The 20035-nt window shown below is 42.7% G+C and overlaps 1 long non-coding RNA gene across 1 annotated transcript in view; it reads right to left on the bottom strand.

Moving 5' to 3' along the window:
• Positions 1–238: 238 nt before the first annotated feature.
• LOC142071760 (uncharacterized) overlaps positions 239–20035 on the bottom strand; it is a 32141-nt gene continuing 12344 nt past the window's right edge. Inside the window, exon 3 of the long non-coding RNA XR_012667950.1 lies at positions 239–355. This is a non-coding gene — a long non-coding RNA (uncharacterized LOC142071760). The remainder of the gene's footprint in view (positions 356–20035) is intronic.

The raw sequence follows: 20035 nt of genomic DNA on the forward strand, positions 1-20035 counted from the left end.
TATCTTTCATGTATAATAATCAATCTACATTTGAGGAGAGGGAACTTCCTTGTTAAGTTCTTCACTAGTACAGCAATAAAGAAATGTCTTTTCTCTAGAAATTTTAAGATTTCAGGGACACTCAATAAAAAGGCTTTCAAGGAAATCTGTGTTCCATGGTCACTCAAGCCAAATAGCACTATATCATTTATAGCATCCATTCTATAAAGAATAATAAACAAAACATACCTGGATTGGGTGGGGGAAAATAACCCAGAAAAGTATGGGATGTGGAACTGATGGCTGTGCTGGAAGTCCAAACTGTCTGACCGTCCTGGTGGAAAGACGGTGTTGATGTCCGATGTGATGGGGCAGGCTGGTGGGAATATCACAAGAGTGAATATTTTTCAAGTGTGGCTGGTGGGATGTGAAGCAAAGATGCAGTGGCTGACTATGCCCTTGGAAGGCAAAAGACAGGGCAGCCCATAAGTCTCATATTATCTATTATTTTGTATTACTACAGCGCTTAGAAGACCCAGTAATGGACCAAGACCCCTCTGTAGTAGGCACTGTACAAACACAGAACAAAAAGGCAGTCCCTACTCTAGAGTACTTATGATCATCCAGTAGACAATGTCCTATTTTCTGTCTCTGACCTCCTCAGTCTCTCTGATGTTATATGGACTCCATCATTCTCCATTCCTCTCTCTCTCATTCCATAGTCTAGTGCTCTCTAATCATAGGACTGGAAGGGACCTCGAGCGGTCCTCTGCACTCATGGAAGCACTAAGTATTATCTAGACCATTCCTGACAGATGTTTGTCTAACCTGCTCTTAAAAATCTCCAATTATGGAGATTCCACAACCTCTGTAGGCAATTTATTCCAGTGCTTATCCACCCTGACAGTTAGGAAGTTTTTCCTAATGTCCAACCTAAACCTCCCTTGCTGCACTTTTTGCCCATTGCTTCTTATCCTATCCTCAGAGGTTAAGAAAAACATTTTTTCTCCCTCTTCCTTGTAACAACCTTTTACATCCTTGAAAACTGTTATCATGTCCCCTCTCAGTCTTCTCTTTTCCAGACTAAACAAACCCATTTTTTCAACCGTCCCTCATAGGTCATGTTTTCTAGATCTTTAATAATTTTTGTTGCTCTTCTCTGGACTCTCTCCAATTTGTCCACATCCTTCCTGAAATGTGGCACCCAGAACTGGACACAATACTCCAGTTGAGGCCTAATCAGCGTGGAGTAGAGAGGAAGAATTACTTCTCGTGTCTTGCTTACAACATTCCTGCTAATACATCCCAGAATGACGTTTGTTTTTTTTTGCAACAGCGTTATACTGTTGACTCATATTTAGCTTGTGGGCCACTATGACCCCCAGATCCCTTCCCAGAGTACTCCTTCTTAGGCAGCCATTTCCAGTTTTGCATGTATGCAACTGACACTTCCTAAATGGAGTACTTTGCATTTGTCCTTATTGTATTTCATTCTATTTACTTCAGACCATTTTTCCAGTTTGTCCAGATCATATTGAATTTTAATCCTATACTCCAAAGCACTTGCAACCCCTCCCAGCTTGGTACTGTCCACAAACTTTATAAGTGTACTCTCTATGTCATTATCTAAATCATTGATGAAGATATTGAACAGAACTGGACCCAGAACTGATCCCTGCGGGACCCCACTTGTTATGCCCTTCCAGCATGACTGAACCACTGATAACTACTCTCTGGAAACGGTTTTCCAACCAGTTTTGCACCGACCTTATAGTAGCTCCATCTAGGTTGCATTTCCCTAGTTTGTTTATGAGGTCATTCAAAACAGTATCAAAAGCTTTATTAAAGTCAAGATATAACACATCTACCACCTGCTCCCTATCCACAAGGCTTGTTACCCTGTCAATGAAAGCTATCAGATTGGTTTGACATGATTTGTTCTTGACAAATCCATGTTGACTGTTACTTATCACCTTATTATCTTCTACACGTTTGCAAATTGATTGCTTAATTATTTGCTCCATTATCTTTCCGGGTACAGAAATTAAGCTGACTGGTCTGTAATTCCCTAAGTTGTCCTTATTTCCCTTTTTATAGATTGGCACTATATTTGCCCTTTTCCAGTCTTCTGGAATCTCTCCCATCTTCCATGACTTTTCAACGATAATCACTAATGGCTCAGATATCTCCTCAGTCAGCTCCTTGCGTATTCTAGGATGCATTTCATCAGGTCCTTGTGACTTGAAGACATCTAATTTGTCTAAGTAATTTTTAACTTGTTCTTTCCCTATTTTAGCCTCTTCTGATCCTACCTCATTTTCACTGGCATTCACTATGTTAGACGTCCAATCACCACTAGCCTTCTTGGTGAAAACGGAAACAAAGAAGTCATTAAGCACCTCTGACATTTCCACATTTTCTGTTACTATTTCCTCCCCTCCCCCCATTGAGTAACGGGACTACCCTGTCCTTGGTCTTCCTCTTGCTTCTAATGTATTTGTAGAATCTTTTCTTGTTACCCTTTATATCTCTAGCTAGTTTGATCTCATTTTGTGCCTTGGACTTTTTAATTTTGTCCCTACATACTTTGGTGTTTGTTTGTTTTCATCCTTTGTAATTTGACCTACTTGCCACTTTTTGTAGGACTCTTTTTTTTATTTTTGGATCACTGAAGATCTCCTGGTTAAGCCAGGGTGGACTCTTGCCATACTTCCTATCTTTCCTGCGCAGTGAGATAGTTTGCTCTTGTGCCCTTAATAATAGCTCTTCGAAAAAATGGCTCTTTGTCAACTGTCTTCAATTGTTTTTCCCCTTAGACTTGTTTCCCATGGGATCTTACCTACCAACTACCTGAGTTTCCTAAATTCTGCCTTCTTGAAATCCATTGTCTTTATTTTGCTGTTCTCACTCCTACTATTCCTTAGAATCATGAACTCATCATTTCATGATTACTTTGACCCAAGCTGCCTTCCACTTCCGATTTCTCAGCCAGTTCCTCCCTATTTGTCAAAATCAAATCTAGAACAGCCTCTCCCCTAGTAACTTTCTCCATCTTCTGAAATAAATTCTCCAATACATTCCAATAACTTATTGGATAATCTGTGCTTTGGTGTGGTGTGTTTTCCCAACAGATGTCTGAGTAGTTGAAGTCCCCCATCATCACCAAGTCCTGTGTTTTGGATGATTTTGTTAGTTTTTTAAAAAAAGCCTCATCCACCTTTTCTTCCTGGTTAGGTGGTCTGTAGTAGACTGTACCATGACATCACCCTTGTTTTTTACCACTTTTATCCTTACCCAGAGACTTTCAACAAGTCTGTCTCCTATTTCCATCTCAACTTCAGTCCAAGTGTATACATTTTTAATATATAAGGCAACACATCCTCCCTTTTTTCCCTGCCTGTCCTTCCTGAGCAAACTGTACCCTTCTATACCAATCTTCCAGTCATGCGTACTATCCCACCAGGTCTCTGTGATGCCAACTATGTCATAGCTGTGTTTATTTACTTGCATTTCGAGTTCTTCCTGCTTATTCCCCATACTTCTCGCATTAGCATACAGACATCTAAGATACTGATTTGATTTCTTCCCCCAGTTCTGTCTTATCTCTCCTTAATCCCTGCTAAAACAGTCCATGCTCCCCCAAATTCCAAACCTTCTCCCAGGTCTCCATGTTCTTGACTTACCTGCAGTTTTTGGTCACCTGCCCCCTTCAAACCTAGTTTAAAGCCCTCCTCACTACATCAGCCAGTCTGAATCCAAATATACCCTTCCCCTTCCTTGATAGGTGGATCCCATCTATGCTTAGCAGTCCTTCTTCCTAGAACAGCAGCCTGCGGTCAAGGAAGCTGAAGCCCTTCTGGCAACACCATCTTCACATCCAGGAGGCTTCTGTCTCTGGCTGGGCCCTACCCTTGACCAGAAGGATTGAAGAGACCACTACCTGTGTTCCCAACTCCTTCACCCTTACTCCCAGAGCCCTGTAGTCACTTCTAATTGGCTAAGGGTCATACCTTGCAGTATCATTAGTGCCCACATGGATGAGTAGCATGCGGTAGTTGTTAGAGAGCCAGATGACCCTTGACAATCCCTCTGTAACATCTCAGATACAGGCCTCTGGCAGGCAGCATACCTCCCGGGATGCCACGTCAGGGTGACAGATGGGTGCCTCTATCCCCCTCAGAAGAGTCACCAACCACCACTACCCTATATTTCCTCCTGGGAGTGGTGACTGTTATCCTCCCAGCCTTGGGGGTACATGGCTTCTCCTCCACCACCTTTTGGGGGTGATTCCTCATCACTTGTTGCTAGGGCAGCATATTGGTTTTCCATCACCATGGTGGGTGGGTGGGGAGTAGAGGTGGAGCACTGCCTGCTGCCAGAAGTAACCAGCTGCCAGTGTCTTTCCTGTGACAGAGCCATATCCTCCCCCCCGCCCAGTGGTGTGACAGCAATCCTCTGTAGCTGGATAGCCTCCTCAGTCTTGGATGTCTCCATATGAATACTCTCAAGGAATTCCTCATGGACATGGATGCTCCTCAACCTAGCCACCTCCTCCTGTTCTCTCCCATCTGCTTCCTGAGAGATTCCACCAGCAGGCATCTTTCACACTGGATGGTCCCCCCAGCCTGGCTTTCTGAGAGTGGGAAATGCAGTCGAGAGTCTCAAAGTCCACACCGGGTTCTGGGTAGAGGCCTCAGCATGAACCTCACAGACCTCATCCGGCAGCATCACTTTCACCTCCATGTGCTCCAATGCCGTCATCACCACTCTGCAACTTGAGGATGCTGTCTCAATACATTTTTTTTTCAGGTTGTTGAGTTGCTCTGGATGCCACCTCTTTCAACACAGCTGAGAAGTTCACAGGTCTCTCAGTATTGTCCCCTCGTGGTTCCAGAGGCTCTGTGTGACTTCAGATCTTGCAGGCAAACAACTGGTAGTCAGCACCAAATACAGAAGTGTGCTGGCCAGTTGTTGAAAATAGCTTGGCCCTACCAGTACTCATGTGTGAAACAGTTTCATCTCTTTTTTGGGTTCATAACTAGAGTTGATCATGGTTAATTTCCCTGAGTCTTGTGTGTGTTTGGGGAGGCATTCTGAACAGAACTTACTATAAGCTGTCCTTGACATGGGCAAGAACTGACTGAGACATATTTGTTCTGGGAACACATGGGAAAGAGATTCCATGGTGTTAAAGCATGGTAATACCTATATAAAACCACAGAATCTTGGTTTTAACTCCAAGTACGATATAAGACTCATAACTATATCTTAAATTAGTTTTCATAGCCAAAGTAACAGCCTATTTCCAAGGACTGTATAAGCATAAAGAAAAGCAAAGTAGGACTGACTATTAATCCTGGAACTGCTGTCCAGGCATTCTCTCCCCTAAAGGAACTAAACAAATTCTGTGGTCACTTACATACGGAATATGCAGCTCCCTATTCATAGCCCTAAATCTACAGAATGACACAAACTTGTTTTATTTATACTGCAGTGAGTGAAAATAGTATTACTGTTACTGCAATCTACAGTAACTCTTAGTGGTAAGTAATTAAAGCCACTCATAACTTCTTAACAAGCAAATATACAGTATCAAGTCTAACCCTAATGGTAGCTAAATGGTTAGTCCATTGCCATCAGTGCCACTGGGGGTTGGTGAAAATGTGTAACTAGTCAACTGGCTTTGCTTAATAATTTAAGTCCCGTGAGCTGCTATTTGACACAGTGATTGATTCATGGAGGCCTGCAGCCTTCAGTGTATCTTATATTTTGGTTTAGAATTTAGATTATCATGAGAATCCTCTCCTGTAGTGCTGAACACAGAGCACTGATGCAAGACTGCAGTCTCAAGACTGGAGATTGGGTCTTGTGATGGGGTATGCCAACAACACACTGAGCCAGCAAGGATTAACAGGTGGGCTCACTCAGCCCTGCCATTATACCTGCACTCACTGTCAGATAATGAAGGGGCAGTTAAAAAGGGAAGAAGACACCACAGTAGTGGGGGAGCTGATCTATGAATCTTTGCTCCCTGAGGAAAGGCTCAGCCCAGCACTTCTGCAGAGACTGTTGAATACTAGAACCTTTGGGAAAGAGGCAGACGTGACAAAGTCAAAAAACCAAACTCAGTCGTTGTATTTCTTTGCTTTATTAAAAAAACCACACACACTACTGGGCTGTCTTTGCTGCCTGGGACAGGACTGTGGGGCTTAATGAGACTGTTGCAAGGAACCTCTGCCCAGGGGTATGTGTGGGGAACTGCCTCAAACTGCGTGAACTTTTGCATCCTACTTGAGTCTACCCTGTAGTTTGTCTTGGACCCTGGAGAACGTAATCATTGGTATATGTTGAAAAGCTGAAAATTTGGAGTGGAGAAAGTGAAGGAAAAGACTTTGGTTCTGATGCTACAATCAGATTTATGCAGGCAGATCCTGACAGCTGCATGGTGCCTTCTTGAAGTCTACCTGCACAGATTTAATTGAAGAATAATGTCCTGATTATACTACTGATGTTTGTTAAAATTTACTGCTTCTCAGTCTACCTTTCATCTCTTTTTTCCATTTCAAACTGAAGATCAGTCCAGAAACAGATGGTACAGGCCCAGTCCAACTCTGGACTGGGCCCTTTATGAGGCAGATGAACAACACACATATGGGAATTATAGATCCTAGCATCTAGGCTGTGTCTAAATCTTGCCAATTGCTTCTGCACAACATCTCTAATATATAGCCTCTCCTATCCATCCACACTACTAAAACTCTCATCATCTTGTGTCTCAATTACTGCAACATCCTTTTCTCTAGCCTTGACAAATGTAATCTTGCCCTCCTCACATCCATTCAGAATGTTTCTGCAAAGATCATTTTAGTTAACTAGCCTGTCCCTTTGACCATGTCAACCATCTCTTTGCTTCCCTCCACTAACTTCTTCTTTTCTATCACATCTTCACTTTCAAGGTTTTTCATGACCTATCCCTTCCTTACCAATCATCTCCCATTTGCTATCAAGATGTCAACTCCATCCAATAGGTCAATGACATTAGCCTTCATCCCCCACTAGTTAAATTTTCAAGCAAGCACCCTCATGCCTGGGAAAAGCTCTCCATATACATTCACAAAACTAACATCTTTCCTTCAAATTCCCCCTCAGAACTAGCTGCTGGTGTGCTGAGACCACTGCTGATCACATTGACCAATACTGTCTCACTGTTTCCTTGTACTCCCCTGTTTGTCTGTGTATCCATCTGTTGTCTGTCTTACACTTAGAGCTTGTCTGCATATCGAGTTAGTGTGTGTCAAACCAGGGTGTGACACTTCAGCACAGCAATGGCTTTGTGGTCGCTTCTACAACACAGTGAAAGACCTGGAGTGTGGCTTAGATTACTACTGATGTGCAGTATGCTAAATCGCACTCCAGGACTTTCATTGAGCTGTAGCAGTGACCATATGCAATGTTACAGCGTAGAAAGCTAATATACTGTAGAATCACAGCTTGGCTTGCTCCACATTAACTCACTTGTAGACAAGCCCTTAGATTGTAAAATCTTTGGGGTAGGGAGTATCTTTTCATTCTGTGTTTTGTACAGCATCTAATACAAGGGGTCCTGGTCCATGACTAGAGCTCCTATCTGCTACAGTAACATAAATAATTACAAATAAAGGTATACAGAATCACAATTTCTTTGAAAAAATACTGCAGAACGAGAGCCATAATTCTTGCCAAAAACTTTAAGTTACACTAATAAGAAAGGGAGGGACATACTTAAGTATCTTTCCCTGTATTGAAGATATGCTATTTTTAAAGGACATAATTAAATCTTCAGGTGGTTTTTCTAGCAAATAAATATTATTTTTGACAAAATTTAATTTTAAATTATGCAGCATTTTCAGAGCTATGGGATTAGGAAAAAGCATCCCAGAACAGATATGCTTGGGTTAGTTTGTTTTTCATTTTTGAAAACTTGCAAAGAAAAACCACTCCCTAGCTCAGATCTTATAAAGGAAAATTTCACTGCAGAAATAATTATAATAGGTGGAAACCCAAGAAAATAATGTTTTTAACGGAATTGCTCTCAGACCCTCAAGTGTTGCAGTTAATGGCCTCTCCTTCCTGGCCACAGGACTTTTCATTAATCTTTGTGCCACATGAACGAATTTAATAGAATCACAAAAGTTAGAGATGGAAAAGACCAATTGATTCAGCTAGTCCATCTCCTCCCAAATAAAATATCCTTCTATACAGAGCATTTCCTAGCATTTTGCTTAGCCTGGTTTTCAAAGTCCCAAATTATGGGGTTTTCACTACATTCCTTTGGATACTTTTCCACAGTCTAATACATACCATATCTGGAAGTTTTGCCTTTCTAAATTTCATCCCATTATTGCTAGTATACCATTCTGAATAATTCCTCTGCATCCTTGCTATTTATACTCTCCAAATATTTGGAGTCATATCCCTTTCTAGTCGTTGCTTAGTCAAACTCTACATATTCAGTTCTTCTAATCATCCCTCATAAATCATTCCCTTTGGTCTACAAGAACTTTTGTAGCTAGCCTTTTAGCTCTCTTGTCTGTCAATTTTTTTTTTTTTTGGTAATGTGACCAAAAATAAAAGCCCTATTCCAGGAGACGTTGACTAGAAAGGGTCTATTATCCCCCTGTACATACGCAGTGCCAAATTATTTTAGCCTTTTCCAAAAAATTTCTAATTTGCTGTCCATTATTATTTAAATTATGCTGGTATCCAAAAATCCTGTGCTAGGCACTGTACAAACACAGAGTTAAAGTGGGCTCTGCATAAAACATAATTATTTTAGCTTTCTCCCTCCCAGCATATGTTAATTTTCATTTTTCTAACCTGAATCTGATTTTATTATCTTCTCCTGAGTCCCTTGTAGCATTTCTCAAATGTGACTGTTATTTGCAATTCTTCCCAATGTAGTATCACCTGTGAATTTCATTAAAATTCTGTTTACTTTCTCCTCTAGATCATTAAATAAGATTTTAAGGACAATGTGATTTAACTCAGATACACTGCAGCACTCTACTTTATACCTTCACTTCTTCAGCTAGTTTTCAATTTAGAATCATAGAATACCAGCTGATCTGAATTACTTTTATGCATAAAATTTCAAGAGGTACTGAGACAGATTTGCTGAGCAGAGATATAGAGTGAAAAAGGTCACACACTCCCAACAGGCTATTCCCCTGCCTTAGGGGGGCCCCAAAAGGCATAGAGCTGGTGTAGCTGTCTCCTATGCCCCTTTCCCCTGTATTCCCAGCATAGGGATGGGTAGGCTGATGTCGGATGGATAGTTGTATGCTCTAATTGCGGCCTTTCTCTGTTCTCAATCTACTCCATTAGTTTCTCCTTCATTTTTCTTTTTATTGTAACCCCCACCCCACAAAACCCATCACCACTATACTCTTTATTGCAGCATCAGATGTACTTCTGGCATACACCATTACCTCTTTGTATTTCTCATATACAAATTGTACCAATCCACATTGCAGTTATGATAACCCTCATATCAGGTTACATTTATGCCCATCAGAAAATAATCACTATCACTTAATGGCTTCTAGTTCTTCTTGCTTGTTTCCTATGCTCCTTGAATTTGTATACAGATGTCTTAGTACTTCAACACTCTCCTTGTTCATTCTTTTGTTTAGGAACAGCTCGATCTTCTGCTATACTCTGCTGGAAATCCCTACGAGATTTTGAGTTAAGAAAATCTTCCCCTGTCTTGCTTAGTTTAAATCATGCCTAGTAAGCCCTCTTATTTCATGGTTTGACCTAATGTCAACTGAAGTCAATGGGATCATTTCTATTCACTTCAATGGGTTTTTGGATCCCATTCTGACACTCCAAAACCTACATATCTAAATCACTGGTTTGACTTCTGAGTCCATCTTGTTCTTTCTTTTCCGATACTAAATAATGAGGGGATCACCTCTATCACTCCCTTACCCCTCAGTTGTCTTTCTAGGCTCCTTCCCTGCTGGTGTTTGTTCTCAGGTGAAGTTCAGTTACTGGGAATATCCAGCATTACTGAGAATATCCTTCTCGGATACTGGGCTAAATCGGAAAGTATAGCTATGTATTAACTAGAGAGCATGGTCAACCATGACAAGATGAGAATAAGTTTACTTCTTTACGCCATCCCACTAAATCTATATACATGAGATCTGCAGAGATATGAGAGGAGAAGCCTTCTGTCATACCACGGTGGGCTACATAAAAACAGTGTAAAAACAATGGTGCCCAGGAATCTTGTACATTATTTATTCCTGCATTTAATGAATGGCCATGTGCCTGAGCTCCTAGAAAATAACTGTGGGGATTGCTGTAAGCCTGCATTGCACTCAAAAAGACCTGTACTCAATGTACTGATACCACTGATCAAGTGACCTATTTCTACATCTTATATAATTATGATGAATTTGGATACATGGATGATGAGTTGCTGAAAGTGACTGTTTTGTCTCAGTGCCTATGGAATCTCTGAGGCCATCACATTACCTCTATTGAATAATCCATGTTGCAGATGTTAAAGCTAGCATACCATTTGCAGATTTCAAGGAAGGCTACTCAGTTGCATGGGTGCACAACAGAACACAATACTTAATTATTTTTCTACACAAGGCCTCAGCCCTCTTCTTCTGTCTACTTTATAGTATTTTACACTGACACTGACTATTCTATGGTCATCATACTTGTTGCTTAGCTTTTTGAAGATCTTAACTCCTGTTATTTATCCATTACTCCTAAGGCATAACTTTTCAAATTGATGTGTACAGCTGACACCTGTGCTTCATACTAAGTTGAGCCACATCACACAAAGGACTAATTTAAGTTAGGGATATGAGCATGTTTTAGAACCCACTCAAATAGTGGGCTCTAACTTTACAATAGAAGAGTGCTTCAATGAAACAAAGGTAAGCATCACAGAAATAAAACAGAACTAGAAATTTTGATGTCTGACTTCTTTGGCTCTGGCTAAGTGTGAATTCACTGCTGCACTTTCTTACCTTGGCAATGCTAGAAACAAGGCAAAAATTATTTTCAAAACCAGAGTATTTATTGGTGTTCATAGCAATATGAAATAGAATTTTTTTTGGGAAATTTAAATTTTCTTTGAGTAGCATGGGTTTTAAATGAGGAATTTTTAAAATGATATTCAAAATTCTGCAAAACCTTAACTTAAAATAAATGAAATTTTCCTAAACATCGTCTCATCCCTAATTTAAATCAATGCCATTATGTCAGAATGATTATTTTGTTAAATATTTTTCTAACACATTCATCTAGCACCTTTCATACCAGAAGACCTTGCAAACTATGGGACAAATTTTGCTCTAAAATATCAGGACAATCCCACTGAAGTTCACTGGAATACAACCAAAGGTGATTTTTTTTCTCCAAGGGACTGCGGGTGAGAAGAGGAATATTGAATTAAAATTTCTCACATACACACACACACACACCACTCCTCGTACATCCACACAGCTGCAGCCACTTCTCGAGTGAAATATTACAACTTTTTTAACACAATAAGCCTAATTCTCTACAAAGTACAAGTTTTACATCCACTCTACCAGGTGTAAATCACTACCCAACATGCAAGGCAGTGGAGAATTAGGTCCACTTGAAATTTCAGAGAGAAGTTACAGAGGCAAATTAATCAAACTGGAATTTGTCCAAAACAGAATTGATCTAAACTTTGGTTTTAAGTCTCAACAAAAAGATAGCATCAGCACAACATCCCATATGCTACAGCCTTGGTTCAGCACTGACTTAGAAATGGGGGACATTCATTATCATGAATCACCTCCACCTCTTTATGCAGCAGTGTCCAGGACCAGACCTGGTTAGTTTATAAGGTATGACAAGGTTACAGCTCTTAGCTGTATGACTATGGAAAATTATTAAAGATATATTTAAAAATCTCTTGGATCTGCCTTCACTTTTTTGGGTGGAGAAGAGCACTGTAATTTGTGTGCAAAAAAGAAATGGAATAAAAATGTGTAGGTTGTGGGTTTTTGCAAGTTTAACAAAATAGCTGTAGAGATCTAGGTTCCCTATGCATGCAAAGCATACAGTACACAGAGCATGAATAATTAGCATTAATGAATTTCAAGCTCATCAGTGAACACTGATTGTTGATTTAGAACACTGCTGGCGTGTGAGAGTACTGCTCTACTGGGAACTTATACAAGGAAAGGACTAAAGTCTATTGGAAAAGTCAATAAAGACTAAGCCCTAGTCTACAAAAGGAGTTGAGGTCGAATTTAGCAGCGTTAAATCGATTTAACCCTGCACCCGTCCACATGACGAAGCCCTTTTTTTCGACTTAAAGGGCTCTTAAAATCTATTTCCTTACTCCACCCCCGACAAAGGGACTAACGCTGAAATCAGCCTTGCTGGGTCGAATTTGGGGTACTGTGGACGCAATTAGACGGTATTGACCTTCAGGAGCTATCCCAGAGTGCTCCATTGTGACCGCTCTGGGCAGCACTCTCAACTCAGATGCGCAGGCCAAGTAGACAGGAAAAGGCCCGCGAACTTTTGAATTTCATTTCCTGTTTGGCCAGCGTGGCAAGCTGCAGGTGAGTGCAGATCTCATCAGCAGAGGTGACCATGGTGGAGTCCCAGAATCGTAAAAGAGCTCCAGCATGGACCGAATGGGAGGTACGGGATCTAATCGCTTTATGGGGAGAGGAATCCGTGCTATCAGAACTCCGTTCAGGTTTTCGAAATGCCAAAACCTTTATCAAAATCTCCCAGGGCATGAAGGACAGAGGCCATAACAGGGATCCGAAGCAGTGCTGCGTGAAATTTAAGGAGCTGAAGCAAGCCTACCAGAAAACCAGAGAGGCAAATGGCCGCTCCAGGTCAGAGCCCAAAACATGCCGCTTCTATGATGAGCTGCATGCCAGTTTAGGGGGTTCAGACACCACTACCCCAACTGTGTTGTTTGACTCCTTCAATGGAGTGGGAGGCAACACGGAAGCAGGATTTGGGGACGAAGAACATGATGATGATGAGGTTGTAGATAGCTCACAGCAAGCAAGCAGAGAAACCGGTTTTCCCGACAGCCAGGAACTGTTTCTCACCCTGGAACTGGAGCCAGTACCCCCCGAACCCACCAGGCGGAGAAGGGATCTCTGGTGAGTGTACCTTTTTAAATAGTATACACGGTTTAAAAGCAAGCGTGTTTAATGATTAATTTGCCCTGGCATTCGCGGCCAGTACAGCTACTGGAAAAGTCCGTTAACGTGTCTGGAGATGGAGCGGAAATCATCCAGGGAACATCTCCATAAAGCTCTCCTGGATGTACTCCCAAAGCCTTTGTAAAAGGTTTCTGGGGAGGGCAGCCTTATTCCGTCCACCATGGTAGGACACTTTACCACACCAGGCCAGTAGCACGTAGTCGGGAATCATTGCAGAACAAAGCATTGTAGTGTATGTTTGCTGGCATTCAAACAACATCCGTTCTTTATCTCTCTGTGTTATCCTCAGGAGAGTGATATCATTCATGGTCACCTGGTTGAAAGAGGTGCTTTTCTTAAGGGGACATTCAGAGGTGCCCATTCCTGCTGGGCTGTTTGCCTGTGGATGAAAGGAAATGTTCCCTGCTGTTAGCCATGGGGAGGGGAGAGGCAAAATGCAACCTTGGAACAAAAGCACATGTGCTATGTATGTAATGTTAACAGCAAGGTTTACCGTGAAAGAGTGTACCCATTGTTCTATAAAATGTGTCTTTTTAAATACCACTGTCCCTTTTTTTTCCTTCACCAGCTGCATATGTTTCAAGGATCACAGGATCTTCTCCTTCCCAGAGGCTAGTGAAGATTAGAAGGTGAAAAAAATGCACTCGCGATGAAATGTTCTCTGAGCTCATGCTGTCCTCCCACACTGACAGAGCACAGACGAATGCGTGGAGGCAGACAATGTCAGAGTGCAGGAAAGCACAACATGAACGTGAGGAGAGGTGGCGGGCTGAAGAGAGTAAGTGGTGGGGCTGAAGAGAGGGCTGAAGCTGAAAGGTGGCGGCAGCATGATGAGAGGGGGTAGGATTCAATGCTGAGGCTGCTGGAGGATCAAACTAATATGCTCCAGCGTTTGGCTGAGCTGCAGGAAAGGCAGCAGGAGCACAGACCGCCGCTACAGCCCCTGTGTAACCAACCGCCCTCCTCCCCAAATTCCATAGCCTCCTCAACCAGACACCCAAGAACGTGGTGGGGGGGGGCCTCCGGCCACTCCACCCCAGAGGATTGCCCAAGCAACAGAAGGCTGGCAGTCAATAAGTTTTAAACTTTTAAAGTGCTGTGTGGCCTTGTCCTTCCCTCCTCCACCACCCCTCCCGGTGCTTCCCTCCTCCACTACCCCTCCTGGGCTACCTTGGCAGTTATCCCCCTATTTGTGTGATGAATTAATAAAGAATGCATGAATGTGAAGCAAGAATGACTTTATTGCCTCTACAAGCAGTGATCGAAGGGAGAAGGGTGGTTAGCTTACAGGGAAGCAGAGTGAACCAAGGGGGGCGTTTCATCAAGGAGAAATAAACAGAACTTTCACACCGTAGCCTGGCCAGTCATGAAACTGGTTTTCAAAGCTTCTCTGACGCGTACCGTGCCCTCCTGTGCTCTTCTAACCGCCCTGGTGTCTGGCTGCGCGTTACCAGCAGCCAGGCGATTTGCCTTAACCTCCCACTCCACCATAAACATCTCCCCCTTATTCTCACAGATATTGTGGAGTGCACAGCAAGCAGGAATAACAGTGAGAATACTGGTTTCACTGAGGTCTAACAGAGTCAGTAAACTGCACCAGCGCGCTTTTAAACATCCAAATGCACATTCTACCAACATTCTGCACTTGCTCAGCCAGTACTTGAACAGCTCCTGACTACTGTCCAGGCTGCCTGTGTATGGCTTCATGAGCCATGGCATTAAGGGGGTAGGCTGGGTCCCCAAGGATAACTATAGGCATTTCAACACCCCCAACGGTTATTTGCTGGTCTGGGAAGAAAGTCCCTTCCTGCAGCTTTTGAAACAGACCAGAGTTCCTGAAGATGAAAGCATCATGTACCTTTCCCGGCCATCCCACGTTGATGTTGGTGAAACGTCCCTTGAGATCCACCAGTGCTCGCAGCAATATTGAAAAGTACCCCTTGTGGTTTATGTACTCGCCGGCTTGGTGCTCCAGTGCCAAGATAGGGATATGGGTTCCATCTATCACCCTACCACAGTTAGGGAATCCCATTGCAGCAAAGCCATCCACTATGATCTGCACATTTCCCAGGGTCACTACCCTTGATATCAGCAAATCTCTGACTGCATGGGCTACTTGCATTACAGCAGCCCCCACAGTAGATTCGCCCACTCCAAATTGATTCCCGACTGACCGGTAGCTGTCTGGCATTGCAAGCTCCACAGAGCTATTGCCACTCACTTCTCAACTGTGAGGGCTGCTCTCATCTTGGTATTCTTGCACCTCAGGGCAGGGGAAAGCAGGTCACAAAATTCCATGAAAGTTCCCTTATGTATGTGAAAGTTTCGCAACCACTGGGAATCGTCCCAGACCTGCAACACTATGCGGTCCCACCAGTCTGTGCTTGTTTCCCAGGCCCAGAATCAGTGTTCCACCGCATGAACCTGCCCCATTAGCACCATGATGCCCGCACTGCCAGGGCCTATGCTTTGAGAGAAGTCTATGTCCATGTCCTCATCACGGGGCGCCCAGATAATCTTCATCCAAGAATATTAAAGGAATTGGCACCTGAAATTGCAAGCCCATTAGCAAGAATTTTTAATGAATCTGTAAACTCAGGGGCTGTACTGTATGATTGGAGAATTGTTAACATAGTTCCTATTTTTAAGAAAGGGAAAAAAAGTGACCCAGGTAAGTATAAGCCTGTTAGTTTGACATCTGTAGTATGCAAGGTCTTGGAAAAAAATTTTAAGGAGAAAGTAGTTAGGATATTGAGGTCAATGGTAAAAGGGAAAAAATACAACATGGTTGTACAAAAGGTAGATCGTGCCAAACCAACCTGATCTCCTTCTTTGAGAAAGTAACAGATTTTTTAGACAAAGGAAACGCAGTGGATCTAATTTACCTAGATTTCAGTAGGGCGTTTGATAGCATGCCACATGGGGAATTATTAATTAAAGTGGAAAAGATGGGGATCAATAGGAAAAGTGAAAGGTGGATAAGGAATTGGTTAAAGGGGAGACTACAATGGGTCCTACTGAAAGGTGAACTGTCAGGCTGGAGGGAGGTTACCAGTGGAGTTCCTCAAGGATCGGTTTTGGGAGCAATCTTATTTAATCTTTTTATTACTGACCTTGGCACAAAAAGTGGGAGTGTGCTAATAAAGTTTGCAGATGATACAAAGCTGGGAGGCATTGCCAATTTAGAGAAGGACCGGGATATCATACAGGAGGATCTGGATGACCTTGTAAACTGGAGTAATAGTAATAGGATGAAATTTAATAGTGAGAAGTGTAAGGTCATGCATTTAAGGATTAATAACAAGAATTTTGGTTAGAAGCTGGGGACGCATCAATTAGAAGTAATGGAGAAGGAGAAGAACCTTGGAGTATTGGATGATGATAGGATGACTATGAGATGCCAATGTGATATGGCTGTGAAAAAAGCTAATGCGATCTTGGGATGCATCAGGAGAAGTATTTCCAGTAGGGATAAGGAGGTTTTAGTACTGTTATACAAGGCACTGGTGAGACCTCACCTAGAATTCTGTGTGCAGTTCTGGTCTCCCAGGTTTAAGAAGGATGAATTCAAACTGGAACAGGTACAGAGAAGGGCTACTAGGATGATCTGAAGAATGGAAAACTTGTCTTATGAAAGGAGATTCAAGGAGCTTGGCTTGTTTAGCCTAACTAAAAGAAGGTTGAGGGGAGATATGATTGCTCTCTATAAATATATCAGGGGATAAATACTGAAGAGGAAGAGGAATTATTTAAGCTCAGTATCAATGTGGACACAAGAACAAATGGCTATAAACTGGCCACCAGGAAGTTTAGACTTGAAATTAGACGAAGGTTTCTTACCATCAGAGGAGTGAAGTTTTGGAATAGTCTTCCAAGGGAAGCAGTGGGGGCAAAAGATCTATCTGGCTTTAAGATTAAACTCAATAAGTTTATGGAGGAGATGGTATGATGGGATAATATGGTTCTGGTAATTAAATATTCATGGTAAATAGACCCAATGGCCTGTGATGGGATGTTAGATGGGGTGGGATCTGAGTTACCCAGGAAAGAATTTTCTGTAGTATCTGGCTGGTGAATCTTGCCCATATGCTCAGGGTTTAGCTGATTGCCATATTTGGGGTCGGGAAGGAATTTTCCTCCAGGGCAGATTGGAAGAGGCCCTGTAGGTTTTTCGCCTTCCTCTGTAGCATGGAGCACGGGTCACTTGCTGGAGGATTCTCTGCTCCTTGAAGTCTTTAAACCACGATTTGAGGACTTCAGTAGCTCAGACATAGGTGAGAGGTCTTTCGCAGGAGTGTTGGGTGAAATTCTGTGGCCTGCGTTGTGCAGGAGGTCAGACTAGATGATCATAACGGTCCCTTCTGACCTAAATATCTATGAATCTATGAATCACTCTCGTCACCACGCTGACATCTCCTACTTGCCCAGTTTTGCTTTGGCAGGTTCTGGTGCTGCATATACTGCTGGATAATGCACTTAGTGTTTAATATGCTCCTAATTGCCAAAGTGATCTGAGCAGGCTCCATGCTTGCCATGGTATGGCGTCTGCACAGAAAAAAGGCGCAGAATGATTGTCTGCCATTGCTCTGACGGAGGGAGGGGTGACTGATGACATGGCTTACAGGGAATTAAAATCAACAAAGGAGGTGGCTTTACATCAAGGAGAAACAAAAACAACTGTCACACAGAATGGCCCCCTCAAGGGCTGAACTCAAAACCCTGGGGTTAGCAGGCCAATGCTCAACCCAATGCTCAACCCACTGAGCTATCCCTCCCCCGGTATTTCAGGCGGCACTGAATCTCCATTAAACTTTTCAAGGTGCCCCTGACAGACCTCACCGAAACAATTGTCGGCCGTTGATTTCACGGCGGGAGGGAGGGGGGAGCAAATGAATACAAAACAAATCTGGTGTATTGCTTGTTTTGATCCACTCCATCTATCTTTTACATCTTTTGCTGGCAGCAGACGGTGCAATAGGACTGCTAGCCATCCTCATCTCCTGCCTGCTCGGCAGAAGATGGTGCAATAGGACCACTAGCCATCCTCATCTCCTAACTGCTCGCCATAAGACTGTACAATAGGACTGCCAGCAGGACTAAAGAGAATGACCTGGTTGAGTCACTCCTATTTTAGTCCCTGCGCCCACGTCTGCCCAGGCGCTCCTGACTGACCTTACCGAGGTGGCCAGGAGCACCTCGGACATGACGACGATGGTTATCAGGCCTATTGCACCATCTGCTGCCACAAGGCAATGGGTTGCTGCTGTGTAGCAATGCAGTACCGTGTCTGCCAGCACCCAGGAGATGTACGGTGACAGTGAGCTGAGCGGACTCCATGCTTGCCGTGGTATGGCGTCTGCACAGGTAACTCAGGAAAAAAGGCACAAAACGATTGTCTGCCATTGCTTTCACGGAGGAACGGAGGGAGGGCCTGACGACATGTACCCAGAACCACCTGCGACAATGTTTTTGCCCCATTAGGCATTGGGATCTCAACCCAGAATTCCAATGGGCAGCTGAGACTGCGGGAACTGTGGGATAGCTACCCACAGTGCAATGCTCCGGAAGTCGACGCTAGCCTCGGTACTGTGGAAGTACTCTGCTGAGTTACTGCACTTAATGCACTTAGAGCATTTTGTGTGGGGAAACACACAATCGACTATATAAAAACGATTTCTAAAAAAATGACTTCTATAAATTCGACCTAATTTCGTAGTGTAGACATACCCTAAGATGACTTTCTGTGAAAAGAGTACTAGACATAAACATGTTTTTCTCCCTTTTAAAATCCAATTTACTCTTTAATTGTGTACTCGGATCTGGTGAATTCTCGTGGATTGAGAGGGAACTGCTCTTTGGGCAAATTCTGACACGCTTTACTCAGTTTTAACTCAGGCAAAGAGTTTGCCAGCGTAAGAACTGAGTAAGCATCACAGGATCTGGCTCTTAGTACACAGGATGCAAAGAACTCTAAGAATAGTACTTCTGTTGCATAAAGTTCTGAGCATTTAAGAAAGCGATTTGTTCATTAATTTGTGTATACATAGTCTCAGCTGGATACAGTATTCTTCACTTCCTTTCCTAGAATGTTGAACAGAGTTGTTCAGAAGCTGCTACCTGCCACTTCTAAAGTTACTGTATTTCTGCTCCAGGAGCTGAGGCTTTAAGAAAACACCAAATATTGTGAGACTCTTGATAAAATTCTGTGAGTTGGCAACACTGTTTAGGGTATGTCATAAATATAAAGGGAAGGGTAAACCGCTTTGAAATCCCTCCTGGCCAGGGGAAAGCTCCTCTCACCTGTAAAGGGTTAAGAAGCTAAAGGTAACCTCGCTGGCACCTGACCAAAATGACCAATGAGGAGACAAGATATTTTCAAAAGCTGGGAGGAGGGAGAGAAACAAAGGGTCTGTGTGTCTGTCTATAGTCTGTCTTTGTCGGGGATAGACCAGGAATGGAGTCTTAGAACTTTTAGTAAGTAATCTAGCTAGGTATGTGTTAGATTATGATTTCTGTAAATGTCTGAGAAAAGAATTGTGCTGAATAGAATAACTATTTCTGTCTGTGTATCTTTTTTGTAACTTAAGGTTTTGCCTAGAGGGGTTCTCTATGTTTTTGAATCTAATTACCCTGTAAGATATCTACCATCCTGATTTTACAGGGGGGATTTCTTTATTTCTATTTACTTCTATTTTTATTAAAAGTCTTCTTGTAAGAAACTGAATGCTTTTTCATTGTTCTCAGATCCAAGGGTTTGGGTCTGTGGTCCCCTATGCAAATTGGTGAGGCTTTTTATCCAACATTTCCCAGGAAAGGGGGGGTGC

The sequence above is a fragment of the Caretta caretta genome, chromosome 4 (assembly GCF_965140235.1).
Source record: "Caretta caretta isolate rCarCar2 chromosome 4, rCarCar1.hap1, whole genome shotgun sequence".
Classification (NCBI taxonomy): Eukaryota; Metazoa; Chordata; order Testudines; family Cheloniidae; genus Caretta; species Caretta caretta.